The sequence below is a fragment of the Chiloscyllium punctatum genome, chromosome 21 (assembly GCF_047496795.1).
Source record: "Chiloscyllium punctatum isolate Juve2018m chromosome 21, sChiPun1.3, whole genome shotgun sequence".
NCBI lineage: Eukaryota > Metazoa > Chordata > Chondrichthyes > Orectolobiformes > Hemiscylliidae > Chiloscyllium > Chiloscyllium punctatum.
Window position 1 is genome coordinate 1,513,613 of NC_092759.1, and position 25,170 is coordinate 1,538,782.

Genomic DNA, 25,170 nt, shown 5'->3' on the forward strand with positions numbered 1-25,170 from the left:
CTCACCCTCTCTCACACACTGTCTCACACACACATGCTCACCCTTTCTCACACACACACGCTTACCCTCTCTCACACACTGTATTACACACACATGCTCCCCCTCTCTCACACACTGTCTTACACACACATGCTCACCCTCTCTCACACACTGTCTCACACAGACATGCTCACACAGTCTTACACACACATGTTCACCCTCTCTGACACACCGTCTTACACACACATGCTCACCCTCTCACGCACTGTCTCACACACGTGTGCTCACCCTCTCTCACATACTGTCTCATACACACATGCCTGCGCTCTCTCACACTCTGTCTCACACACACACTCACACTCTCTCACACACACGCATGCTCATCCTCTCTCACACCCTCTTTCACACACACATGCTCACCCTCTCTCTCACACACATGGTCACCCTCCCTCACAAACTGTCCCACACACACACACTCACACTCTCTCACACACTGTCTCACACACACACACACTCACACTCTCTCACACATGCTCACACTCTCTCACACACACACGCTTACCCTCTCTCACACACTGTCTCACACACACATGCTCACAATGTCTTACATACACATCTCACCCTCTCTCACACACTGTCTCACACACACATGCTCACCCTCTCTCACACACTGTCTCACACACACATGCTCACCCTTTCGCACACACACACACACGCTTACCCTCTCTCACACACTGTATTACACACACATGGTCCCCCTCTCTCACACACTGTCTTACACACACATGCTCACCCTCTCTCACACACTGTCTCACATACACACACACACACACGCTCACCCTCTCTCACACACTGTCTCACATACACACACAGACACACACACATGCTCAACCTCTCTCACACACTGTCTCACATACACACACAGACAGACACCCACTCACCCTCTCTCATATACACTGTCTCACACACACATAGACGCTCACATGCTCACCCTCTCTCACACACTGTCTCACATACACACACAGAAACACACACATGTTCACCCTCTCTCACACACTGTCTCTCATACACACAGACACACACACGTGCTCACCCTCTCTCACACACTTTCTCACATACACACAGAGACACGCACGATCACCCTCTCTCACACACTGTCTCACATACACACACAGAAACACACACATGTTCACCCTCTCTCACACACTGTCTCACATACACACAGAAACACACATGATCACCCTCTCTCACATGCTGTCTCACATACACACAGACACACATATATGCTCACACATTGTCTCCCATACACACAGACACACACATGCTCACCCTCTCTCACACACTGTCTTACATACACACAGACACACACACACTCAGCCTCTCTCACTTACTGTCTCACATACACAGACACACAGACATGCTCACACTCTCTCAAACACTGTCACACAAACACACAGACAAATACACATGCTTCCCCTCTCTCACACACTGTCTCACATACAAACAAACACACATACACGCTCACCTTCTCTCACACACTATTTCACATACACGCAGACACATGCTCCACCTCTCTCACACACTGTCTCACGTACACACACAGACATACACACGATCACCCTCTCTCACACACTGTCTCACATACACACACAGAAACACACAAATGCTCACACTCTCTCACACACTGTCTCACATACACACAGACACACACTCACGCTCACCCTCTCTCACACACTGTCTCACATACACACAGACACACACACCCGCTCACCCTCTCTCACACACTGTCTACATACACACACATGCTTACCCTCTCTCACACACTGTCTCAGATACACACGCTCACCCTCTCTCCCACACACACACATGCTTGCCCTCTGTCACACACTGTCTTACATACTCACATACACACACTCGCTCACCTTCTCTCACTCACTATCTCACATACACACAGAGAGACACACATGCACCACCTCTCTAACACACTGTCTCACATACACACACAGACACACACACGATCACCCTCTCTCACACACTGTCTCACATACACACACAGACACACACACGATCACCCTCTCTCACACACTGTCTCACATACAAACACAGACACGCTCACCTTCTCTAACAGAGTGTCTCACATACACACAGACAGACACACATGCTCCCCACTCTCACACAGTCTCACATACACACACAGACACACACACGCTCACCCTCTCGCACATACTGTCACACATATACACAGAGACACACACGATCACACTCTCTCACACACTATCACACACACGCACACGCACTCATCCCCTCTCACACACTGTCTCACATACACACACACGCTCACCCTCTCTCTCACACTGTCTCACATACACAGACACACACATTCACCCTCATTCACACACTGTCACACATACACACAGACACACACATGATCACCCTCTCTCACACACTGACACACATACACACAGACACACACACACACGCTCAGCCTCTCTCACACACTGTCTCACATACACACAGGTACATACACATGCTCCCCCTCTCTCACACACTGTCTCACATACACACAGGCACATACACATGCTCCCCCTCTCTCACACACTGTCTCACATACCCACAGACACACACACGAACACACTCTCCCACACACTGTCACACATACACACAGACACAGACACGAACACACTCTCCCACACACTGTCACACATACACACAGACACACACACAATCACCCTCTCTCACACAATGTCTCACATTCACGCAGACACACACATGATCACACTCTCTCACACACTGTCTCACATACAAACACACGCACACGCTCACCTTCTCTCACACACTGTCTCACATACACACAGACAGACACACATGCTCACCCTCTCTCACACACTGTCTCACCATCACAGACACACTCACCCTCTCACACACACACATTCACCCTCTCTCCCACACAGACACACATGCTCACCCTGTCTCACACACACTGTCTCACATGCACACACACACACATGCTGACCCTCTCTCACACACTGTCTCACATGCACACACACACACATGCTGACCCTCTCTCACACACTGTCTCACATACACACAGAGACACACATGATCACACTCTCTCACACACTGTCTCACACAGACACACGCACTCTTCCCCTCTCACACACTGTCTCACATACACACACACATGATCACCCTCTCTCACACACTGTCTCACATACACACAGACACACACACGTGCTCACCCTCTATCACACACTGTCTCACATACACACACAGAAACACACACATGCTCACCCTCTCTCACACACTGTCTCACATACACACAGACACACAACCATGCTCTCCCTGTCTAACACACTGTCTCATATACACACAGACACACACACACGATCACCCTCTCTCACATACAGACAGACACACACACGTGCTCTCCCTCTCTCACACACTGTCACTCATACACACAGACACGCACAAGACCACCCTCTCTTACACACTGTCTCACACACACATGCTCACCCTTTCTCACACACACACGCTTACCCTCTCTCACACACTGTATTACACACACATGCTCCCCCTCTCTCACACACTGTCTTACACACACATGCTCACCCTCTCTCACACACTGTCTCACACAGACATGCTCACACAGTCTTACACACACATGTTCACCCTCTCTGACACACCGTCTTACACACACATGCTCACCCTCTCACGCACTGTCTCACACACGTGTGCTCACCCTCTCTCACATACTGTCTCATACACACATGCCTGCGCTCTCTCACACTCTGTCTCACACACACACTCACACTCTCTCACACACACGCATGCTCATCCTCTCTCACACCCTCTTTCACACACACATGCTCACCCTCTCTCTCACACACATGGTCACCCTCCCTCACAAACTGTCCCACACACACACACTCACACTCTCTCACACACTGTCTCACACACACACACACTCACACTCTCTCACACATGCTCACACTCTCTCACACACACACGCTTACCCTCTCTCACACACTGTCTCACACACACATGCTCACAATGTCTTACATACACATCTCACCCTCTCTCACACACTGTCTCACACACACATGCTCACCCTCTCTCACACACTGTCTCACACACACATGCTCACCCTTTCGCACACACACACACACGCTTACCCTCTCTCACACACTGTATTACACACACATGGTCCCCCTCTCTCACACACTGTCTTACACACACATGCTCACCCTCTCTCACACACTGTCTCACATACACACACACACACACGCTCACCCTCTCTCACACACTGTCTCACATACACACACAGACACACACACATGCTCAACCTCTCTCACACACTGTCTCACATACACACACAGACAGACACCCACTCACCCTCTCTCATATACACTGTCTCACACACACATAGACGCTCACATGCTCACCCTCTCTCACACACTGTCTCACATACACACACAGAAACACACACATGTTCACCCTCTCTCACACACTGTCTCTCATACACACAGACACACACACGTGCTCACCCTCTCTCACACACTTTCTCACATACACACAGAGACACGCACGATCACCCTCTCTCACACACTGTCTCACATACACACACAGAAACACACACATGTTCACCCTCTCTCACACACTGTCTCACATACACACAGAAACACACATGATCACCCTCTCTCACATGCTGTCTCACATACACACAGACACACATATATGCTCACACATTGTCTCCCATACACACAGACACACACATGCTCACCCTCTCTCACACACTGTCTTACATACACACAGACACACACACACTCAGCCTCTCTCACTTACTGTCTCACATACACAGACACACAGACATGCTCACACTCTCTCAAACACTGTCACACAAACACACAGACAAATACACATGCTTCCCCTCTCTCACACACTGTCTCACATACAAACAAACACACATACACGCTCACCTTCTCTCACACACTATTTCACATACACGCAGACACATGCTCCACCTCTCTCACACACTGTCTCACGTACACACACAGACATACACACGATCACCCTCTCTCACACACTGTCTCACATACACACACAGAAACACACAAATGCTCACACTCTCTCACACACTGTCTCACATACACACAGACACACACTCACGCTCACCCTCTCTCACACACTGTCTCACATACACACAGACACACACACCCGCTCACCCTCTCTCACACACTGTCTACATACACACACATGCTTACCCTCTCTCACACACTGTCTCAGATACACACGCTCACCCTCTCTCCCACACACACACATGCTTGCCCTCTGTCACACACTGTCTTACATACTCACATACACACACTCGCTCACCTTCTCTCACTCACTATCTCACATACACACAGAGAGACACACATGCACCACCTCTCTAACACACTGTCTCACATACACACACAGACACACACACGATCACCCTCTCTCACACACTGTCTCACATACACACACAGACACACACACGATCACCCTCTCTCACACACTGTCTCACATACAAACACAGACACGCTCACCTTCTCTAACAGAGTGTCTCACATACACACAGACAGACACACATGCTCCCCACTCTCACACAGTCTCACATACACACACAGACACACACACGCTCACCCTCTCGCACATACTGTCACACATATACACAGAGACACACACGATCACACTCTCTCACACACTATCACACACACGCACACGCACTCATCCCCTCTCACACACTGTCTCACATACACACACACGCTCACCCTCTCTCTCACACTGTCTCACATACACAGACACACACATTCACCCTCATTCACACACTGTCACACATACACACAGACACACACATGATCACCCTCTCTCACACACTGACACACATACACACAGACACACACACACACGCTCAGCCTCTCTCACACACTGTCTCACATACACACAGGTACATACACATGCTCCCCCTCTCTCACACACTGTCTCACATACACACAGGCACATACACATGCTCCCCCTCTCTCACACACTGTCTCACATACCCACAGACACACACACGAACACACTCTCCCACACACTGTCACACATACACACAGACACAGACACGAACACACTCTCCCACACACTGTCACACATACACACAGACACACACACAATCACCCTCTCTCACACAATGTCTCACATTCACGCAGACACACACATGATCACACTCTCTCACACACTGTCTCACATACAAACACACGCACACGCTCACCTTCTCTCACACACTGTCTCACATACACACAGACAGACACACATGCTCACCCTCTCTCACACACTGTCTCACCATCACAGACACACTCACCCTCTCACACACACACATTCACCCTCTCTCCCACACAGACACACATGCTCACCCTGTCTCACACACACTGTCTCACATGCACACACACACACATGCTGACCCTCTCTCACACACTGTCTCACATGCACACACACACACATGCTGACCCTCTCTCACACACTGTCTCACATACACACAGAGACACACATGATCACACTCTCTCACACACTGTCTCACACAGACACACGCACTCTTCCCCTCTCACACACTGTCTCACATACACACACACATGATCACCCTCTCTCACACACTGTCTCACATACACACAGACACACACACGTGCTCACCCTCTATCACACACTGTCTCACATACACACACAGAAACACACACATGCTCACCCTCTCTCACACACTGTCTCACATACACACAGACACACAACCATGCTCTCCCTGTCTAACACACTGTCTCATATACACACAGACACACACACACGATCACCCTCTCTCACATACAGACAGACACACACACGTGCTCTCCCTCTCTCACACACTGTCACTCATACACACAGACACGCACAAGACCACCCTCTCTTACACACTGTCTCACACACACGCACGCTCACTCTCTCTCACAAACTGTCTCACACACACACACACAGACACATCCACACTCACCCTCTCTCACATTCACACATGCACACCCTCTCTTACACACTGTCTCACACACACACATGCTCACTCTGTCTCACACACTGCCTCAAACACACATGCTCACCCTCTCTCACACACACACACACACACGATCACCCTCTCTCACACACTGTCTCATATACACAGACACACACACGATCACCCTCTCTCACACACTGTCGCACATACACACAGACACACACACAATCACCCTCTCGCACACACTATCTCACATACACACAGACACCCACACGATCTCCCTCTCTCACACACTGTCTCACACACACACACACACACTGTCTCACATACACACAGACACACACATGATCACCCTCTCCCACACACTGTCTCACATTCACACAGACACACACACGATCACCCTCTCTCACACACTGTCTCACACACACGCACATGCTCACACTCTCTCACACACTGTCTCAAACTCACAGACACGATCACCCTCTCACACACACTATCTCACACACACGTGCTCACCCTCTCTCACACACTGTCTCACATACACACACACACACAGATACGGTCACCCTCTCTCAAACACTGTCTCACATACACACAGACACACACACAATCACCCTCTCTCACACACTGTCTCAGATACACACGCTCACCCTCTCTCCCACACACACACATGTTTGCACTCTGTCACACAGTCTCACATACACACAGACGCACACATACTCACTCTCTCTCACACACTATCTCACATACACACACAGACACATCCACACTCACCCTCTCTCACATTCACACATGCACACCCTCTCTTACACACTGTCTCACACACACACACACGCTCACTCTCTCTCACACACTGTCTCACATACACACAGACACACACACGATCACCCTCTCTCACACACTGTCTCACATTCACGCAGACACACACACGATCACCCTCTCTCACACACTGTCTCACATTCACGCAGACACACACATGATCACCCTCTCCCACACACTGTCTCACATTCACGCAGACACACACACGATCACCCTCTCTCATACACTGTCTCACACACACGCACATGCTCACACTCTCTCACACACTGTCTCAAACTCACAGACACACTCAGCCTCTCACACACACTATCTCACACACACACACACACTCACCCTCTGTCACACACTGTCTCACATACACACAGACGCACACATGCTCACTCTCTCACACACTGTCTCACATACACACAGACACATCCACACTCACCCTCTCTCACATTCACACATGCTCACCCTTTCTCACACACTGTCTCAGATACACACGCTCACCCTCTCTCACACACACACATACATTCTCACCCTCTCTCACACACTGTCTCACATACACACACAGACACACACATACATTCTCACCCTCTCTCACACACTGTCTCACATACACACACAGACACACACATTCTCACCCTCTCTCCCACACTGTCTCACACACACATGCTCACACTGTCTTACACACACATGCTCACCCTCTCTCTCACACTGTCTCACACACACATGCTCACACTGTCTTACACACACATGCTCACACTGTCTTACACACACATGCTCACCCTCTCTCTCACACTGTCTTACACACACATGCTCACCCTCTCTCTCACACTGTCTCACACACACATGCTCACACTGTCTTACACACACATGCTCACCCTCTCTCACACACTGTCTCACACACACATGCTCACCCTCTCTCTCACACTGTCTTACACACACATGCTCACACTGTCTTACACACACATGCTCACCCTCTCTCACACACTGTCTCACACACACATGCTCACCCTCTCTCACACACTGTCTCACACACACATGCTCACACTGTCTTACACACACATGCTCACCCTCTCTCACACACTGTCTTACACACACATGCTCACCCTCTCTCACACACTGTCTCACACACACATGCTCACCCTCTCTCTCACACTGTCTCACACACACATGCTCACACTGTCTCACACACTGTCTTACACACACATGCTCCCCCTCTCTCACACACTGTCTCACACAGACATGCTCACACTGTCTCACACACACATGCTCACACTGTCTTACACACACATGCTCACACTGTCTTACACAAACATGCTCACCCTCTCTCACACTGTCTTACACACACATGCTCACCCTATCTCACACACTGTCTCACACAGACATGCTCACACTGTCTTACACACACATGTTCACCCTCTCTGACACACCGTCTTACACACACATGCTCACACTGTCTTACACACACATGCTCACCCTCTCTCACACACTGTCTTACACACACATGCTCACCCTCTCTCACACACTGTCTTACACACACATGCTCACCCTCTCTCTCACACTGTCTCACACACACATGCTCACACTGTCTTACACACACATGCTCACACTGTCTTACACACACATGCTCACCCTCTCTCTCACACTGTCTTACACACACATGCTCACCCTCTCTCTCACACTGTCTCACACACACATGCTCACACTGTCTTACACACACATGCTCACCCTCTCTCACACACTGTCTCACACACACATGCTCACCCTCTCTCTCACACTGTCTTACACACACATGCTCACACTGTCTTACACACACATGCTCACCCTCTCTCACACACTGTCTCACACACACATGCTCACCCTCTCTCACACACTGTCTCACACACACATGCTCACACTGTCTTACACACACATGCTCACCCTCTCTCACACACTGTCTTACACACACATGCTCACCCTCTCTCACACACTGTCTCACACACACATGCTCACCCTCTCTCTCACACTGTCTCACACACACATGCTCACACTGTCTCACACACTGTCTTACACACACATGCTCCCCCTCTCTCACACACTGTCTCACACAGACATGCTCACACTGTCTCACACACACATGCTCACACTGTCTTACACACACATGCTCACACTGTCTTACACAAACATGCTCACCCTCTCTCACACTGTCTTACACACACATGCTCACCCTACCTCACACACTGTCTCACACAGACATGCTCACACTGTCTTACACACACATGTTCACCCTCTCTGACACACCGTCTTACACACACATGCTCACACTGTCTTACACACACATGCTCACCCTCTCTCACACACTGTCTTACACACACATGCTCACCCTCTCACACACTGTCTTACACATGTGTGCTCACCCTCTCTCACATACTGTCTCATACACACATGCCTGCGCTCTCTCACACACACACTCACACTCTCACACACACGCATGCTCATCCTCTCTCACACCCTCTTTCACACACACATGCTCACCCTTTCTCACACACACACGCTTACCCTCTCTCACACACTGTATTACACACACATGCTCCCCCTCTCTCACACACTGTCTTACACACACATGCTCACCCTCTCTCACACACTGTCTCACACAGACATGCTCACACTGTCTTACACACACATGTTCACCCTCTCTGACACACCGTCTTACACACACATGCTCACACTGTCTCACACACACATGCTCACCCTCTCACACACTTTCTCACACACGTGTGCTCACCCTCTCTCACATACTGTCTCATACACACATGCCTGCGCTCTCTCACACTCTGTCTCACACACACACTCACACTCTCTCACACACACGCATGCTCATCCTCTCTCACACCCTCTTTCACACACACATGCTCACCCTCTCTCTCACACACATGGTCACCCTCCCTCACAAACTGTCCCACACACACATGCTCACCCTCTCTCTCACACTGTCTCACACACACACACTCACACTCTCTCACACATGCTCACCCTCTCTCACACACTGTCTCACACACACATGCTCACCCTCTCTCACCCTCTCTCTCACACACATGCTCACCCTCTCTCACACACTGTCTCACACACACATGCTCACCCTTTCTCACACACACACGCTTACCCTCTCTCACACACTGTATTACACACACATGCTCCCCCTCTCTCACACACTGTCTTACACACACATGCTCACCCTCTCTCACACACTGTCTCACATACACACACACACACATGCTCACCCTCTCTCACACACTGTCTCACATGCACACACACACACACGCTCACCCTCTCTCACACACTGTCTCACATACACACACAGACACACACACATGCTCAACCTCTCTCACACACTGTCTCACATACACACACACACACACGCTCACCCTCTCTCACACACTGTCTCACATACACACACAGACACACACACATGCTCAACCTCTCTCACACACTGTCTCACATACACACACAGACAGACACACACTCACCCTCTCTCATATACACTGTCTCACACACACATAGACGCTCACATGCTCACCCTGTCTCACACACTGTCTCACATACACACACAGAAACACACACGTTCACCCTCTCTCACACACTGTCTCTCATACACACAGACACACACACGTGCTCACCCTCTCTCACACACTTTCTCAGATACACACAGAGACACGCACGATCACCCTCTCTCACACACTGTCTCACATACACACACAGAAACACACACATGTTCACCCTCTCTCACACACTGTCTCACATACACACAGAAACACACATGATCACCCTCTCTCACATGCTGTCTCACATACACACAGACACACATATATGCTCACACATTGTCTCCCATACACACAGACACACACATGCTCACCCTCTCTCACACACTGTCTTACATACACACAGACACACACACACTCAGCCTCTCTCACTTACTGTCTCACATACACAGACACACAGACATGCTCACACTCTCTCAAACACTGTCACACAAACACACAGACAAATACACATGCTTCCCCTCTCTCACACACTGTCTCACATACAAACAAACACACATACACGCTCACCTTCTCTCACACACTATTTCACATACACGCAGACACATGCTCCACCTCTCTCACACACTGTCTCACGTACACACACAGACATACACACGATCACCCTCTCTCACACACTGTCTCACATACACACACAGAAACACACAAATGCTCACACTCTCTCACACACTGTCTCACATACACACAGACACACACTCACGCTCACCCTCTCTCACACACTGTCTCACATACACACAGACACACACACCCGCTCACCCTCTCTCACACACTGTCTCACATACACACACAGAAACACACAAATGCTCACACTCTCTCACACACTGTCTCACATACACACAGACACACACTCACGCTCACCCTCTCTCACACACTGTCTCACATACACACAGACACACACACCCGCTCACCCTCTCTCACACACTGTCTCAGATACACCCGCTCACCCTCTCTCACACACTGTCTCAGATACACACGCTCACCCTCTCTCCCACACACACACATGCTTGCCCTCTGTCACACACTGTCTTACATACTCACATACACACACTCGCTCACCTTCTCTCACTCACTATCTCACATACACACAGAGAGACACACATGCACCACCTCTCTAACACACTGTCTCACATACACACACAGACACACACACGATCACCCTCTCTCACACACTGTCTCACATACACGCAGACACACACACGAACACCCTCTCCCACACACTGTCTCACATACACACACAGACACACACACATGCTCACCCTCTCTCACACACTGTCTCACATACAAACACACACATGCTCACCCTCTCCCACACACTGTCTCACATACACACACAGACACACACACGAACACCCTCTCTCACACACTGTCTCACATACAAACACAGACACACACACATGCTCACCCTCTCTCACACACTGTCTCACATACACACAGACACACACACGAACACCCTCTCCCACACACTGTCTCACATACAAACACAGACACACACACATGCTCACCCTCTCTCACACACTGTCTCACATACACACAGACACACACACGAACACCCTCTCCCACACACTGTCTCACATACAAACACACACATGCTCACCCTCTCTCACACACTGTCTCACATACAAACACAGACACGCTCGCCTTCTCTAACAGAGTGTCTCACATACACACAGACAGACACACATGCTCCCCACTCTCACACTGTCTCACATACACACAGACACACACACCCGCTCACCCTCTCTCACACACTGTCTCAGATACACACGCTCACCCTCTCTCCCACACTGTCTCACACACACATGCTCACACTGTCTTACACACACATGCTCACCCTCTCTCTCACACTGTCTCACACACACATGCTCACACTGTCTTACACACACATGCTCACACTGTCTTACACACACATGCTCACCCTCTCTCTCACACTGTCTTACACACACATGCTCACCCTCTCTCTCACACTGTCTCACACACACATGCTCACACTGTCTTACACACACATGCTCACCCTCTCTCACACACTGTCTCACACACACATGCTCACCCTCTCTCTCACACTGTCTTACACACACATGCTCACACTGTCTTACACACACATGCTCACCCTCTCTCACACACTGTCTCACACACACATGCTCACCCTCTCTCACACACTGTCTCACACACACATGCTCACACTGTCTTACACACACATGCTCACCCTCTCTCACACACTGTCTTACACACACATGCTCACCCTCTCTCACACACTGTCTCACACACACATGCTCACCCTCTCTCTCACACTGTCTCACACACACATGCTCACACTGTCTCACACACTGTCTTACACACACATGCTCCCCCTCTCTCACACACTGTCTCACACAGACATGCTCACACTGTCTCACACACACATGCTCACACTGTCTTACACACACATGCTCACACTGTCTTACACAAACATGCTCACCCTCTCTCACACTGTCTTACACACACATGCTCACCCTATCTCACACACTGTCTCACACAGACATGCTCACACTGTCTTACACACACATGTTCACCCTCTCTGACACACCGTCTTACACACACATGCTCACACTGTCTTACACACACATGCTCACCCTCTCTCACACACTGTCTTACACACACATGCTCACCCTCTCTCACACACTGTCTTACACACACATGCTCACCCTCTCTCTCACACTGTCTCACACACACATGCTCACACTGTCTTACACACACATGCTCACACTGTCTTACACACACATGCTCACCCTCTCTCTCACACTGTCTTACACACACATGCTCACCCTCTCTCTCACACTGTCTCACACACACATGCTCACACTGTCTTACACACACATGCTCACCCTCTCTCACACACTGTCTCACACACACATGCTCACCCTCTCTCTCACACTGTCTTACACACACATGCTCACACTGTCTTACACACACATGCTCACCCTCTCTCACACACTGTCTCACACACACATGCTCACCCTCTCTCACACACTGTCTCACACACACATGCTCACACTGTCTTACACACACATGCTCACCCTCTCTCACACACTGTCTTACACACACATGCTCACCCTCTCTCACACACTGTCTCACACACACATGCTCACCCTCTCTCTCACACTGTCTCACACACACATGCTCACACTGTCTCACACACTGTCTTACACACACATGCTCCCCCTCTCTCACACACTGTCTCACACAGACATGCTCACACTGTCTCACACACACATGCTCACACTGTCTTACACACACATGCTCACACTGTCTTACACAAACATGCTCACCCTCTCTCACACTGTCTTACACACACATGCTCACCCTATCTCACACACTGTCTCACACAGACATGCTCACACTGTCTTACACACACATGTTCACCCTCTCTGACACACCGTCTTACACACACATGCTCACACTGTCTTACACACACATGCTCACCCTCTCTCACACACTGTCTTACACACACATGCTCACCCTCTCACACACTGTCTTACACATGTGTGCTCACCCTCTCTCACATACTGTCTCATACACACATGCCTGCGCTCTCTCACACACACACTCACACTCTCACACACACGCATGCTCATCCTCTCTCACACCCTCTTTCACACACACATGCTCACCCTTTCTCACACACACACGCTTACCCTCTCTCACACACTGTATTACACACACATGCTCCCCCTCTCTCACACACTGTCTTACACACACATGCTCACCCTCTCTCACACACTGTCTCACACAGACATGCTCACACTGTCTTACACACACATGTTCACCCTCTCTGACACACCGTCTTACACACACATGCTCACACTGTCTCACACACACATGCTCACCCTCTCACACACTTTCTCACACACGTGTGCTCACCCTCTCTCACATACTGTCTCATACACACATGCCTGCGCTCTCTCACACTCTGTCTCACACACACACTCACACTCTCTCACACACACGCATGCTCATCCTCTCTCACACCCTCTTTCACACACACATGCTCACCCTCTCTCTCACACACATGGTCACCCTCCCTCACAAACTGTCCCACACACACATGCTCACCCTCTCTCTCACACTGTCTCACACACACACACTCACACTCTCTCACACATGCTCACCCTCTCTCACACACTGTCTCACACACACATGCTCACCCTCTCTCACCCTCTCTCTCACACACATGCTCACCCTCTCTCACACACTGTCTCACACACACATGCTCACCCTTTCTCACACACACACGCTTACCCTCTCTCACACACTGTATTACACACACATGCTCCCCCTCTCTCACACACTGTCTTACACACACATGCTCACCCTCTCTCACACACTGTCTCACATACACACACACACACATGCTCACCCTCTCTCACACACTGTCTCACATGCACACACACACACACGCTCACCCTCTCTCACACACTGTCTCACATACACACACAGACACACACACATGCTCAACCTCTCTCACACACTGTCTCACATACACACACACACACACGCTCACCCTCTCTCACACACTGTCTCACATACACACACAGACACACACACATGCTCAACCTCTCTCACACACTGTCTCACATACACACACAGACAGACACACACTCACCCTCTCTCATATACACTGTCTCACACACACATAGACGCTCACATGCTCACCCTGTCTCACACACTGTCTCACATACACACACAGAAACACACACGTTCACCCTCTCTCACACACTGTCTCTCATACACACAGACACACACACGTGCTCACCCTCTCTCACACACTTTCTCAGATACACACAGAGACACGCACGATCACCCTCTCTCACACACTGTCTCACATACACACACAGAAACACACACATGTTCACCCTCTCTCACACACTGTCTCACATACACACAGAAACACACATGATCACCCTCTCTCACATGCTGTCTCACATACACACAGACACACATATATGCTCACACATTGTCTCCCATACACACAGACACACACATGCTCACCCTCTCTCACACACTGTCTTACATACACACAGACACACACACACTCAGCCTCTCTCACTTACTGTCTCACATACACAGACACACAGACATGCTCACACTCTCTCAAACACTGTCACACAAACACACAGACAAATACACATGCTTCCCCTCTCTCACACACTGTCTCACATACAAACAAACACACATACACGCTCACCTTCTCTCACACACTATTTCACATACACGCAGACACATGCTCCACCTCTCTCACACACTGTCTCACGTACACACACAGACATACACACGATCACCCTCTCTCACACACTGTCTCACATACACACACAGAAACACACAAATGCTCACACTCTCTCACACACTGTCTCACATACACACAGACACACACTCACGCTCACCCTCTCTCACACACTGTCTCACATACACACAGACACACACACCCGCTCACCCTCTCTCACACACTGTCTCACATACACACACAGAAACACACAAATGCTCACACTCTCTCACACACTGTCTCACATACACACAGACACACACTCACGCTCACCCTCTCTCACACACTGTCTCACATACACACAGACACACACACCCGCTCACCCTCTCTCACACACTGTCTCAGATACACACGCTCACCCTCTCTCACACACTGTCTCAGATACACACGCTCACCCTCTCTCCCACACACACACATGCTTGCCCTCTGTCACACACTGTCTTACATACTCACATACACACACTCGCTCACCTTCTCTCACTCACTATCTCACATACACACAGAGAGACACACATGCACCACCTCTCTAACACACTGTCTCACATACACACACAGACACACACACGATCACCCTCTCTCACACACTGTCTCACATACACGCAGACACACACACGAACACCCTCTCCCACACACTGTCTCACATACACACACAGACACACACACATGCTCACCCTCTCTCACACACTGTCTCACATACAAACACACACATGCTCACCCTCTCCCACACACTGTCTCACATACACACACAGACACACACACGAACACCCTCTCTCACACACTGTCTCACATACAAACACAGACACACACACATGCTCACCCTCTCTCACACACTGTCTCACATACACACAGACACACACACGAACACCCTCTCCCACACACTGTCTCACATACAAACACAGACACACACACATGCTCACCCTCTCTCACACACTGTCTCACATACACACAGACACACACACGAACACCCTCTCCCACACACTGTCTCACATACAAACACACACATGCTCACCCTCTCTCACACACTGTCTCACATACAAACACAGACACGCTCACCTTCTCTAACAGAGTGTCTCACATACACACAGACAGACACACATGCTCCCCACTCTCACACAGTCTCACATACACACACAGACACACACACGATCACCCTCTCTCACACGCTGTCTCACATACACGCAGACACACACACGCTCACCCTCTCGCACATACTGTCACACATATACACAGAGACACACACGATCACACTCTCTCACACACTATCACACACACGCACACGCACTCATCCCCTCTCACACACTGTCTCACATACACACACACGCTCACCCTCTCTCTCACACTGTCTCACATACACAGACACACACATTCACCCTCATTCACACACTGTCACACATACACACAGACACACACATGATCACCCTCTCTCACACACTGACACACATACACACAGACACACACACACACGCTCAGCCTCTCTCACACACTGTCTCACATACACACAGATACATACACATGCTCCCCCTCTCTCACACACTGTCTCACATACACACAGGCACATACACATGCTCCCCCTCTCTCACACACTGTCTCACATACCCACAGACACACACACGAACACACTCTCCCACACACTGTCACACATACACACAGACACAGACACGAACACACTCTCCCACACACTGTCACACATACACACAGACACACACACGATCACCCTCTCTCACACAATGTCTCACATTCACGCAGACACACACATGATCACACTCTCTCACACACTGTCTCACATACAAACACACGCACACGCTCACCCTCTCTCACACACTGTCTCACCATCACAGACACACTCACCCTCTCACACACACACATTCACCCTCTCTCCCACACAGACACACATGCTCACCCTGTCTCACACACACTGTCTCACATGCACACACACACACATGCTGACCCTCTCTCACACACTGTCTCACATGCACACACACACACATGCTGACCCTCTCTCACACACTGTCTCACATACACACAGAGACACACATGATCACACTCTCTCACACACTGTCTCACACAGACACACGCACTCTTCCCCTCTCACACACTGTCTCACATACACACACACATGATCACCCTCTCTCACACACTGTCTCACATACACACAGACACACACACGTGCTCACCCTCTATCACACACTGTCTCACATACACACACAGAAACACACACATGTTCACCCTCTCTCACACACTGTCTCTCATACACACAGACACACACACGTGCTCACCCTCTCTCACACACTTTCTCACATACACACAGAGACACGCACGATCACCCTCTCTCACACACTGTCTCACATACACACACAGAAACACACACATGTTCACCCTCTCTCACACACTGTCTCACATACACACAGAAACACACATGATCACCCTCTCTCACATGCTGTCTCACATACACACAGACACACATATATGCTCACACATTGTCTCCCATACACACAGACACACACATGCTCACCCTCTCTCACACACTGTCTTACATACACACAGACACACACACACTCAGCCTCTCTCACTTACTGTCTCACATACACAGACACACAGACATGCTCACACTCTCTCAAACACTGTCACACAAACACACAGACAAATACACATGCTTCCCCTCTCTCACACACTGTCTCACATACAAACAAACACACATACACGCTCACCTTCTCTCACACACTATTTCACATACACGCAGACACATGCTCCACCTCTCTCACACACTGTCTCACGTACACACACAGACATACACACGATCACCCTCTCTCACACACTGTCTCACATACACACAGACACACACACATGCTCACACTCTCTCACACACTGTCTCACATACACACAGACACACACTCACGCTCACCCTCTCTCACACACTGTCTCACATACACACAGACACACACACCCGCTCACCCTCTCTCACACACTGTCTACATACACACACATGCTTACCCTCTCTCACACACTGTCTCAGATACACACGCTCACCCTCTCTCCCACACACACACATGCTTGCCCTCTGTCACACACTGTCTTACATACTCACATACACACACTCGCTCACCTTCTCTCACTCACTATCTCACATACACACAGAGAGACACACATGCACCACCTCTCTAACACACTGTCTCACATACACACACAGACACACACACGATCACCCTCTCTCACACACTGTCTCACATACACACACAGACACACACACGATCACCCTCTCTCACACACTGTCTCACATACAAACACAGACACGCTCACCTTCTCTAACAGAGTGTCTCACATACACACAGACAGACACACATGCTCCCCACTCTCACACAGTCTCACATACACACACAGACACACACACGCTCACCCTCTCGCACATACTGTCACACATATACACAGAGACACACACGATCACACTCTCTCACACACTATCACACACACGCACACGCACTCATCCCCTCTCACACACTGTCTCACATACACACACACGCTCACCCTCTCTCTCACACTGTCTCACATACACAGACACACACATTCACCCTCATTCACACACTGTCACACATACACACAGACACACACATGATCACCCTCTCTCACACACTGACACACATACACACAGACACACACACACACGCTCAGCCTCTCTCACACACTGTCTCACATACACACAGGTACATACACATGCTCCCCCTCTCTCACACACTGTCTCACATACACACAGGCACATACACATGCTCCCCCTCTCTCACACACTGTCTCACATACCCACAGACACACACACGAACACACTCTCCCACACACTGTCACACATACACACAGACACAGACACGAACACACTCTCCCACACACTGTCACACATACACACAGACACACACACGATCACCCTCTCTCACACAATGTCTCACATTCACGCAGACACACACATGATCACACTCTCTCACACACTGTCTCACATACAAACACACGCACACGCTCACCCTCTCTCACACACTGTCTCACCATCACAGACACACTCACCCTCTCACACACACACATTCACCCTCTCTCCCACACAGACACACATGCTCACCCTGTCTCACACACACTGTCTCACATGCACACACACACACATGCTGACCCTCTCTCACACACTGTCTCACATGCACACACACACACATGCTGACCCTCTCTCACACACTGTCTCACATACACACAGAGACACACATGATCACACTCTCTCACACACTGTCTCACACAGACACACGCACTCTTCCCCTCTCACACACTGTCTCACATACACACACACATGATCACCCTCTCTCACACACTGTCTCACATACACACAGACACACACACGTGCTCACCCTCTATCACACACTGTCTCACATACACACACAGAAACACACACATGCTCACCCTCTCTCACACACTGTCTCACATACACACAGACACACACACAATCACCCTCTCTCACACACTGTCACACATACACACAGACACACAACCATGCTCTCCCTGTCTAACACACTGTCTCATATACACACAGACACACACACACGATCACCCTCTCTCACATACAGACAGACACACACACGTGCTCTCCCTCTCTCACACACTGTCACTCATACACACAGACACGCACAAGACCACCCTCTCTTACACACTGTCTCACACACACGCACGCTCACTCTCTCTCACAAACTGTCTCACACACACACACACAGACACATCCACACTCACCCTCTCTCACATTCACACATGCACACCCTCTCTTACACACTGTCTCACACACACACATGCTCACTCTGTCTCACACACTGCCTCAAACACACATGCTCACCCTCTCTCACACACACACACACACACGATCACCCTCTCTCACACACTGTCTCATATACACAGACACACACACGATCACCCTCTCTCACACACTGTCGCACATACACACAGACACACACACAATCACCCTCTCGCACACACTATCTCACATACACACAGACACCCACACGATCTCCCTCTCTCACACACTGTCTCACACACACACACACACACTGTCTCACATACACACAGACACACACATGATCACCCTCTCCCACACACTGTCTCACATTCACGCAGACACACACACGATCACCCTCTCTCACACACTGTCTCACACACACGCACATGCTCACACTCTCTCACACACTGTCTCAAACTCACAGACACGATCACCCTCTCACACACACTATCTCACACACACGTGCTCACCCTCTCTCACACACTGTCTCACATACACACACACACACAGATACGGTCACCCTCTCTCAAACACTGTCTCACATACACACAGACACACACACAATCACCCTCTCTCACACACTGTCTCAGATACACACGCTCACCCTCTCTCCCACACACACACATGTTTGCACTCTGTCACACAGTCTCACATACACACAGACGCACACATACTCACTCTCTCTCACACACTATCTCACATACACACAAGACACATCCACACTCACCCTCTCTCACATTCACACATGCACACCCTCTCTTACACACTGTCTCACACACACACACACGCTCACTCTCTCTCACACACTGTCTCACATACACACAGACACACACACGATCACCCTCTCTCACACACTGTCTCACATTCACGCAGACACACACACGATCACCCTCTCTCACACACTGTCTCACATTCACGCAGACACACACATGATCACCCTCTCCCACACACTGTCTCACATTCACGCAGACACACACACGATCACCCTCTCTCATACACTGTCTCACATACACACAGACACACACATGATCACCCTCTCTCACACACTGTCTCACATTCACGCAGACACACACACGATCACCCTCTCTCATACACTGTCTCACACACACGCACATGCTCACACTCTCTCACACACTGTCTCAAACTCACAGACACACTCACCCTCTCACACACACTATCTCACACATACACACACGCTCACCCTCTCTCACTCACTGTTTCAGATGCACAAGCTCACCCTCTCTCCCACACATACACATGCTTGCCCTCTGTCACACACTGTCTCACATACACACAGACGCACACATGCTCACTCTCTCACACACTGTCTTACATACACACACAGACACATCCACACTCACCCTCTCTCACATTCACACATGCTCACCCTTTCTCACACACTGTCTCAGATACACACGCTCACTCTCTCTCACACACACACATACATTCTCACCCTGTCTCACACACTGTCTCACATACACACACAGACACACACATTCTCACCCTCTCTCACACACTGTCTCACATACACACACAGACACACACATTCTCACCCTCTCTCATACACTGTCTCACATACAGCGCAGACACATCCACACTCACCCTCTTTCTCATACACATATGCTCAACCTCTCTCTCACATTGTCTCACACCCACACGCTCAGTCTCTCTCACACACTGTCTCATACACACACACGCTCAAATTCTCTCACACACTGTCTCATATACTTGTGCTCACCCTCTCTCCCACACACATATGTTCACCCTCTCTCACTCACTGTCTCACATTCATGCAGACGCACACACGATCACCCTCTCTCACACACTGTCTCACATACACACACACAGACACACACACATATGTTCACCCTCTCTCACACACTGTCTCACATACACACAGACCCACACACAATCACCCTCTCTCACACACTGTCTCACATACACACACACACACATATGTTCACCCTCTCTCACACACTGTCTCACATACACACAGACACACACACAATCACCCTCTCTCACACACTGTCTCACATACACACAGACACACACACGCTCACCCTCTCTCACCTACACACAGACACACACACAATCACCCTCTCTCACACACTGTCTCACATACACACAGACACACACACAATCACCCTCTCTCACACACTGTCTCACATACACACACAGACACACACACGATCACCCTCTCTCACACACTGTCTCACATACACACACAGACACACACACGCATGCTCACCCTCTCTCACACACTGTCTCACATACACACAGACACACACATGATCGCCCTCTGTCACACATACACACAGACAAACACATGCTCACCCTCTCGCACACGCTGTCTCACACACACACACACACACACACACACACACGATCACCCTCTCTCACACACTGTCTCACATACACACACAGACACACATACATGCTCACCCTCTCTCACACACTGTCTCACATACACACACACACATGCTCACCCTCTCTCACACACTGTCTCACATACACACACACACACATGCTCACCCTCTCTCCCAATCTGTCTCACATACACACACAGAAACACACACAGAAACACACACATGCTCACACTCTCTCACACACTGTCTCACATACACACAGACACACACTCACGCTCACCTTCTCTCACACACTGTCTCACAAACACACAAGCTCACCCTCTCTCACCTACACAAAGACACACACACATGTTCACTCTCTCTCACACACTGTCTCACATACACACAGACACACACATATGCTCACACTCTCTCATACACTGACACACATACACACAGACACACACACGCATGCTCACCCTCTCTCACACACTGTCTCACATACACACAGACACACACATGATCGCCCTCTGTCACACATACACACAGACACACACACACTCACCCTCTCTCACCTACACACAGACACACACACATGTTCACCCTCTCTCACACACTGTCTCACATACACACAGACACACACACAATCACCCTCTCTCACACACTGTCTCACATACACACATAGACACACATATGCTCACCCTCTCTCACACACACTCTCACATACACACAGACACTCACATATGCTCACCCTCTCTCACACACTGTCTCACCTACACACAGACACACACACATGTTCACCCTCTCTCACACACTGTCTCACATACACACAGACACACACACAATCACCCTCTCTCACACACTGTCTCACATACACACATAGACACACATATGCTCACCCTCTCTCACACACACTCTCACATACACACAGACACTCACATATGCTCACCCTCTCTCACACACTGTCTCACATACACACAGACACACACACAATCACCCTCTCTCACACACTGTCTCACATACACACAGACACACACACGCTCACCCTCTCTCACACACTGTCTCACATACACACAGACACACACACGCTCACCCTCTCTCACACACTGTCCCACTCACACACACAGACACGCACGTGCTCCCCCTCTCACAGTGTCTCACACAGGCTCATACATGCACACATTCACACACACACATACATACATTCACACACGCACTCATGCATGTTCACTCACTTACATACACACATACATACACACTCATGCACAGACATTCAAACACAGACATACACACGTAGACACACACAGACTCACACACGCATATTTACACACTCACACACATTCACATACACATGCAGACTCACACTCTTA